Source organism: Ischnura elegans, chromosome 2, assembly GCF_921293095.1.
Source record: "Ischnura elegans chromosome 2, ioIscEleg1.1, whole genome shotgun sequence".
Lineage (NCBI taxonomy): Eukaryota > Metazoa > Arthropoda > Insecta > Odonata > Coenagrionidae > Ischnura > Ischnura elegans.
This window is the reverse complement of record NC_060247.1, coordinates 74,331,638-74,340,588: the sequence shown is the minus strand read 5'-3', so window position 1 is coordinate 74,340,588 and position 8,951 is coordinate 74,331,638. Positions and strand designations below refer to the sequence as shown.

At 37.9% G+C, this 8,951-nt stretch overlaps 1 long non-coding RNA gene across 1 annotated transcript in view; it reads right to left on the bottom strand.

Moving 5' to 3' along the window:
- Nucleotides 1–8,951, bottom strand: part of LOC124153976 — an 81,811-nt gene that overhangs the window by 1,555 nt on the left and 71,305 nt on the right. The window lies entirely within an intron of this gene.

The following is an 8,951-nucleotide window of genomic DNA, read 5'->3' as shown; positions in this document are numbered from 1 at the left end:
TTCATTAGCGACATTTTCATAGAGACGTAAAGTAAATACATAGACTATAAATTGCATTGTTGTTGCATGGATGGCATTTGTATTCATGCTCTTTTTATTTCAACTAAAAGTTTATTTTAATTAAGAATAATACTCAAGAAGAAAGATAAATATAATGATTTTATAGAATTTATGCATAAGTATTACATGTTTAACATTGACTTTCGTCTAAACTGGGATTTCTAAAACCAAATAATTTGTATATTGTGAATACACAAATGGTGGGTAACGAATCGCAATCAATGCCTTTCGTTTTCTTTGATAAAGGAAAATACCCTATTCCAAGCTAGCATTCTCGTAGTTTCAATACGTTTTCAGTGCTAACCTGCGCAATGACGTGCCCCGTGTGAAACGGCCTTTAGAGTACATAAAATGAAGGATTGTTAAGTAACTAATGAAATTAAGCACCAGACGTCATTTTTTAAGCTTCACGAGACACTATGCAGAAATTGAAAGGCGCTGCAGAAACCATTGTTGTCGGCCCACTCCCCGATCCCATTCCGTTTTTTTCTAAAAACAAAATTATATCTAATTCCCAAAATTACCAAAAATAGACCACCAATTTCTCCATTCTTTGCTTATTACACTAGTTTTCCCTTTCTGCGAACTTTTCTGGGATAATATTAATACTTAACATTCCAGTTCATTCAGTCTGGACCGGTGCACTTCGTTACAATTAAGCGGCTGCCCCATTTGACCGAAGCGTTCCTTAAGCCAGACACTCACGATTATTTTTTTCGTCCCTCCTAGTGCTCACTCGAGCGATCACTTTTCGGGACCGGAAAAGCTATCGTTCGAGGCATAAGCTTTTTTATATCACACGGTCACTATTTCCGTCTCTCTTTCCATCACTCCTTCCGTAACTTTTCGGCGTTCTCACAGGTATTCGTTCATGTTTACCTATGTCGTTCATAAGAATGTCAAACGTTGCGCTGCAGTCGCTCTATACGGCCATGCGTTCTGATTAGCTGATGTGCGGTTTCCGTGACTGTTTCAGCGGCGTAAAAACCGACGTGCCGAGTCATGAAAAAAGATAGAAATCGTCATCCCTGGAACCATCGGGAAAAACAATCGCTCGAGACGATCATTTCCGAGTGATTGCTGGAATGAGCACTCGAAAGGGACGAAAAAAATGAACGTTTGATTCATGCTTTACGAACTACCAGGTGTTTGTTTTCAACCTTCGATGGGTCATGAACAGAAGAAAAAATTGATTGATTAAACATTATTTCATTGCTAAATATTGAGCACACTTGTGATGCCCTTTCGACATAATCGCCTCGGCAATTGAGGAATTGGTCGTGCCTGTGGACAAGCTTTTCTATTCCTCCTTCATAGGATGTTGCCGCCAATGACTTTCAATGAATTTTGTTCTGGAACTCATCGCCCGTTTGAAAACACTTTCCTCCTGGCCACATCTTCATTTCATCGTAAAGATGGAAGTCACACGGCACTAGGTCGGCAATGCACGGCGGGTGATAGAAAATGTCCGATTGAAATTGGTCAAGGAGCAGCAAGGGCTGCATCAGCGCTAATATGACGGGCGTTGTCATGGATAAGAACACTTCCAGAAGTCAGTATGTCTCTTCTTTTGTCTTGAATGGGAATGGGCATGAAGTTACACACTGAGCAGCAGCATTAACGTTTAAAATAAAAAAAAATCGCTTTTATCGGCACGGTAAAAAAGGTCATTACATGCCAATGCTGAAGCCATTCGGCGAGTTTACTGGTTGTCGCTCCGCAATGCACACATGGCGGGAGAATAAATGGAGGCAGTGTAGTTAATGAGATTGCTTCTAGCCTTAAACCAGCAACTTACGGTCGGAAATTACTTGAGCGTCTGGACGCGCAGTTGCCCTATCCGTGCAGTACCCGCCTGTCGCTTGTATGGTGTTTTCGCTGATCGATCGGAGATTGAAAAAAAACGGCCCTCGTAACAAAAGCCAAGGTAAACCAAAATGGTGTCGATGACTTAAACTTCGGTAAGAGAAAGGATAAAAAAGGGTAGATGCCCAAGATTTGCTACACAGGACAGAATCGGTTAACAGTATCTAAAAAGTGTCTAAAATTCTGGTTTCCACTCACCGAAGGAAACTCACGGTAAGTCTTCAATCAGGTTGTTTTATTGTAGATTTGACCCAAATAAGTGACTGCTCTCATTATTCGGTGGGCCCAAAAATTGGAAACCTACTGCAGTTGGCTTCTGTTTCTCCCATTTATACTTATAGTTTCAATGAAAAAAAATATTTTGTGGCTCATGTTCCTGTAATTCTGTTCGTGTAGATTCCCGTGGTTCTGTTCCTGTAGATTAGATCCAATGAAGCGATCGTTCCCATTATTGCATAGCTTCAATAACAGAAACCTACTGCAGTAAACTTCTTTTTTCTCCCATTAATGCTTATAATTTATTTTTTTAAATTATTTTGCGACTTTTTCTTCCTTTAGTTCTGTTCCTGTAGATTCATCTGGTTTAATTCCTTTAGATTTGACTCAAATAAGCGATTGTTCCGATTATTTGGTAGCCCCAACCTACTGCAGTTGGCTCCTGTTTTCTCCCATTTATACATATAGTTTCAATAAAATAAATTATTTTGTTACTTTTGATATTGAAAATTTTAAATAGATTTTTCTAACCCAAAAATTCCAACGCGCCATGAATCCATTTCAAGGGCACCCGTGTAGAAAGCTCACCTAGTTTCTTTCCGTGGCCAACGCAGTCCCTCCGCGTTCACCGAAGCGAGCGAGCTAATGAGAGCCGAAACTTTTCATTAATCTTCCTCCCCCCCGCCGCCCCCTGGAAACATTACGGTCTCTTCCCACCACGACTTAGTCCGACTGTCTTCCATGCATCGGAGGACAATGGGAATTCCCGCGGGGGGGGAGTTAGAAACGGCGTCCAGAAGCCCACGAGGCAGCAATGAGCTTAGGCCGTCGGCGCCAAAAACCTCGCCAAAGACCTGAGGAGGATCAAGCAGCCATCACGAGATTTTAAAAAAATTATAGATTCTAGCATTCCATGGGTACTCTACACGTTGCGTACCGGGGTATTTAAATTCCTAGGAACGCCAATTCTGGGTGGAGGTGTTGAGAATGGAAATATGCCTTTGGTTTAAACATGATTAAAAAGCTAATGTTTAGAATATAACTTTACCCAATGAAACGTTATGATGCATCAACTCATTATGAATTACGAACAACAACTGAAAACGTACTAACGAATACGTATTGTAGGCTTTAAAATTGTTTAGGTTGACGCGTCTAAATGACGAGAATCTTCGTCATCCGTCCGGAACGTTCGGGAAAAAAATGACGATAATTCTCGCCATCCGTACGCAACGTGTTAAAAAAATGATGCTTTCACTGATGATGTCTTTGGTTGCCAAAAATGAAAATTAGGGCGCTAATAACGTGTTCCACATTGTCAGAATGTGAGATATAGCTGTATCGGAATTCGGGCTCCGTGACCCAATTTCTGACATATTCACGTATTTTACCCCATCTGTTAGTTTTACGAAAACATTGTCCACATATTCAAATAAGCTTGTTATATAATCAGTATGTGCTAGTCGGAATTCGGGCCACGTGACCCAAATTCTGACATACTCACATTTTTTATCCCAATTGTTATTTTTTTTAAACATTGTCCATGTACCTAAAGTGGCTTGTTACGTGCTGCGTAAATCATATACCAAATTTCGTAAAAAAATTGAGAATTCTATGCTCAAATTCTTTGAAAATATTCATCATTGAACGTTAGGAATATAATGCAGGTACCTTATGTAATACCGATAATTCAGAGAGAGAATTTCCAAATAAGCACTTTTCTGAGGTTTTGACTTGACTCTAGCCCTAATCTTAATGTATTTGTGTGATTTGAATTTTAATCGGCGTTCAAAATCAGTGATTTTTAAAGCGGAATCTCATGAGCTACAACGCACTTGAAATCAGCACTTTGCCACAACGAAATTCATATTTTATAGGCAATCTAATTTTTTCTTGTGCACATTCAAGCATTCCCGATAACATCAAAAAATAGCTTTTCATGTTAATAATTCACTTGTAATAAAAAGAAATTTCTCCTAAGTTTTATACACAGCCGGTGGTGCGTTGTATTTCTTTAATTTTTACGAAAATTAAATGTATTCCATTTTGCGAACGAGCCTTCATTCAGATATCCCATCGTTATGGCGCAATACAAATATAATTTTTTGACAATTGTTGTACAAAAAGTTGGTGCTCCCAAGGGGCTATTTTCACGAGATTTTCTGCGTCAGTCAATTATCGGTCTAGCGCGGCGTAAACTTGCCCCAAGAATGGGTTTGACTTTATTATTTGCTTTATAAGACCACAGTGTCTTAAATTTCCTAAGTTAAAACATGAAAATTAGAAAATTCATTGAAAAAATCCACATGTAACATGCCTTGGTCTCCTTCCCCGGTGTAGTTTGAATAAAGAAAATATATTTCTAACAAGCCATTGTTATGCTTATTTATGTTTTTTTGATTTTTTATTATTTTATTACCGTAAGCTAAAGATTATTAAAATCACTACAGCCGCATCTTGATTTATAAATGGTGTAACTAAATTGATCAGTGATTAATAGGCGGTGCGAAGTTCGCCGGGCCAGCTAGTAACAAAATTAAAACGTATAACATAAATGGAACACTTGCCATGAGAAAGTAAATATGAAAATATATATATTAAGTAAAAAAATTATGAGCTACATGATAGATATGTAAATGTGGACAATGCTGCGAGTGGCGACTCTGGTCTGTTAAGAATGAGCCAAGAGAAATTAATCACGCAAGCTTGCGTTGCTTACGCGATGCAATGTCGAAGGTCATTTCGCTCGCGTAACTTCTTGCGAGGGTTTTTGCATCTTTAAACCAAGGCTTCACGCAGTTTCGGCAGCGTTCTCAAGGTCATCTTCGTTGCCAAATTCAAGTACTCAGTGTTACAGCAATTAGAAAAGCGCACTGTTGGACGCAATCCAATTGTTTCAATGAGTTTTTTTTTGCGATCAAATGACTGGCACCACGTGTCGATGGCACACTTTCCACTGCTCGAGGGGAAGCCCAATTTTGTCACTTCATCCATACCCAAGCAGCAGATGATATCCTTCGAGTGTATAAATAAGGTTGATATGGATAAAATACGTTTTATTACACGATGGATACTTTGAAATAGTTACTTAGATATCCTATTTGTAACATCCACGACAAGAATAAGCGGATTTAGAGGGGGGAGGGGGTACGTGCCTCTCCCCAGAAGCTTTTAAAAAGTAGAAAATATTTTAAAACGGTTATCATTACGCCCGTTTTGTTTTGTACGTTATGGAGCCTCAATCATTTAATTTCATTTTAGTTGCTTTTATATTAAAATAATGAGAATATTTCGTACAGTAATCGTTGTATGATGTTTATAATCTCAAAGTATGATAAGACCGTTTGCCTGTCAGCCCCATGTGCCCCCCATTCCCCAGAAGAAAAAAATCCTGGCTCCGCACTTGACAAGTTTTAAAAATAACGTTACATAGATAACCAAGTTGTAACACCCGAGATATGAAAATATGTTATTCCAAAAAGTAGCCATAGTCAGTATATTTTCCGTATAGAATTGAAGAGCACAAATGTTTTGTCTACATGTCTGAGGATCGCCAAAAACCATAATAAGCACACCCATTACTTACTCATTAGATATTGCCAAGAAATCTGAAAGATGTTGTGATATGGACCTCCATGTCCACTGTGGGACATCGCTGCAACGTTGTTCGGCGGTTCCTTTGGATATTTAACAGATATCCATGAAACGTTAATTGGATTAACCTAGATATTTTACGGACGTCACCAACAATGTTGTCTGGATGTTTTTGAGATGTTGATAGCAGCTTGGGTAGACCCTCTTAAATCCCTCATCTTTTCCGTTCAACTGCTATCCTCGTGAAAAGTCGACACACATTTGAAAACCTGCATCTTTCTCAATTAATCTGTAGAAATAAACTTAAAGTCAGTATTCACACGTTCCTTTTTCCTTTAAGTACCTGTGAGGCATAATGCGGATGTGCCGAAGAACAGAATTGATAGGATAATGGAAATTAATGGGATTGTTTTTTATTTTTATTCTGAATAAAAAGCAATGATTAACTATGCTGGATTTTTATGTCACCTTCAGGCGACTTGAATGAAAAAATAGGTACGTGCGTGGTACATAATGGAAGGCACTAATTTTTTACGTTTTACGTCTATCATCAGAGATTCTTTAATATTTGATGTATATTAAATCCGCATTTTTGGAAAAAAATCACCTTATTTCGCTCCATGAAAAAGATAGCTTTAGTTTGCACTCTTATTTTATCAAAACCCTCTCCATTCAGCCATCATTCATAATGTCACATTTTCCTTTAGATTTCTGTCCTGCAACTAGTTCCGAGCAAATGAAAAACATCAAAAAGGAGAAGTAAGGAAAAAAGATCGTTTTATATCATTAATCCGACTGAAAAGGAATAATTGGCCATGCTTCATTACTACGTCAATGACGGAAGCTAGGAATGGAAGAGTAAAAGGAACGTTTCAACGGTTTCTAATCGATGCGTTCGCCTATGAATTATAGGCTATTGAGATTGAATATTTAGCTGATAATTTTTGTAGCCTATTGAGAATATGCTATTTTCGTAATAAAAAAAAACTAGAAATTATTAAGTACTGAAGAGAAGACTGAAGACTGTATCCTGAAGACTGTGTATAGTACTGAAGTACCAGACCTGCCATGACGGAAATAGCGGGTAAATTCCTCTCCTCACCCACCATTTCGAGCACTTACTCTATCCTTTCCGCCCATCTCATCTTCTCCATCATCTTGCATATGGCATTTAAAGGCAACTCTGGACTATTCTCGTACTCCTGTCTCGACTTTCACGTCTCTGAGTCGCATAATATTCTACTAATCAGACTATACGCCACGTATTTTCTATTCACTGTTACCTCATATCTCTTCATCAACTCTTTTTAATATGTAAACGCTAATTTTTCTTGCGCTGCATCCGCATTCATTTCGTTTTATTTTTATTTTTCTGAACAATATCAGGGAGGAGTAATATCTTTTGGTAAACGCAACTTCTTTACTAGCAAGGTAGAAACACCATCCCATGCCTCCAACTTCGTCAAGCTTAGTTGTAATAAGCAATAGTCTTTCGTTTCTAAACTAGGAAATTAAGGATGTTAATAATGTTTTTGAATAAATGTAGTTCACGTTTACCTGTCGAAGGCATGAAAAGGTCAGTTAAAAATATCTACAAAAAGTCCATTCTTATTAAGTACGTATTCTGTTCCCAATGCCTTCAGTGCAACGTGTTCTTTTTACAGCCATGCGCTACGCTTCAAATAAATTATTATTGTAACGACACTATTCCATCAATTATCGGGGAGATGTTAATCATGCAATTTATTTCTCGTAATTCTTAAGTTTAAAATTTTTCTTGGTGTTTCCTCTGCTGAATATGCCTTCAATGTAATATTAAACTCCATCTGCCAAATATTCGTAATTATTTATGACCTTCATTGGGGTACTGAATATTATGAAATACAAAATAAAATCAATCAATATTTGTATAAGGTTCAATTTAAAAAATCAATTGCACATAGCATAAAAAAACAATGCATAACAATGAGTTATAAACTTCACCTTTGAGATCTGCTTGGTGATTTTTTACTTTGAAATTGACCAATGATGGAAAAGGCGATTTATATTTATTTTATTCAAGCCCTTAACTTCTGAAGAAACCCCGCAAAGTGCTGCTGATAACTGCAATCACAAATATCGATAATAAAACGTATCCATAAAATATGTCACTCGAGTGACGATAACGATCGAAAGATCGATATCGACCCCAATCCCGCATCAACGCGGCCGTGGTCGGAATAATAAAACCATCGACTTTTCGCCCTCCCATATGGGAGAAGGCCTTTATCCCCCCCATTCCCCACATTCATTCACCCTGGCCTTGCCAGCCACAACGGGCGGCTCGGCTCCGCTGCACGTTATCAACGCTTCTCCTCGCGTCCCCAATTAGGCCAGATGCAACCTCTTTTCCCCTCTTTCTATCTCTCTCTCTGTGCAGTATTTCTCTTCGCCTCCAGTCCTCTTTCGGATGCGAGGACCTCCAAATTCTTCCCACAAGAGAACGCATCACTAGCGTTCGACTGGTCTTTTTTAGCGACGGATAAATCGCTTGAAACAAACGCTATGATATGGAAATTTTCGGGAAATAAAAAGGCAAACACTCTTTGAGCCGATGTAGTGGGTTCTCTCAAGATAGCTGAAGCGTTTCTTTGAGAATTTAATGAGAAAATGTACTTGCAACACTTGTGCGAAAAATTCCGCACGTGTATTATTTTGTGATATCTCAGGACCAAAGAGAAAATTTCCAATTTTATGGCTGTTTTTACAAAATCATTTTAATGTTAAGTTTAAAGTTTTTAAGTTAAACGGAACGGATTTTTTTTACACAATATCGAAATTAAAATGAACGACGTCTATTGATGCCTTCAAAGATAAATTCTTTCCTATAAATGCATTGAAAACTTAAACTGTCTTATTTCCAAAGTTGAATCACAAAGATGGGTATCGAGAAAAAACCTTTCTGCCGAGGAAGAGGGGTCTTAAGACGGCTAAACCATTTCTTTGATGCTTTACTCAGGAAATGCACCAAAATATTTGTGCAGAAGTTCCCACACGGGTATCATTTTGTGATATCTCAAGATCAAAGTGAACATTTTCACAAAATTCGATGCTCTTTTAATGAAGCCTTCTGAAGTACAATGTAAAGTATGTACCATTAATAGCTAAATAAAGTAAGATAAAATACTAATATAACGGTTCCCAAGAAAAATTCGCGAAATAACGACTATCAAGAA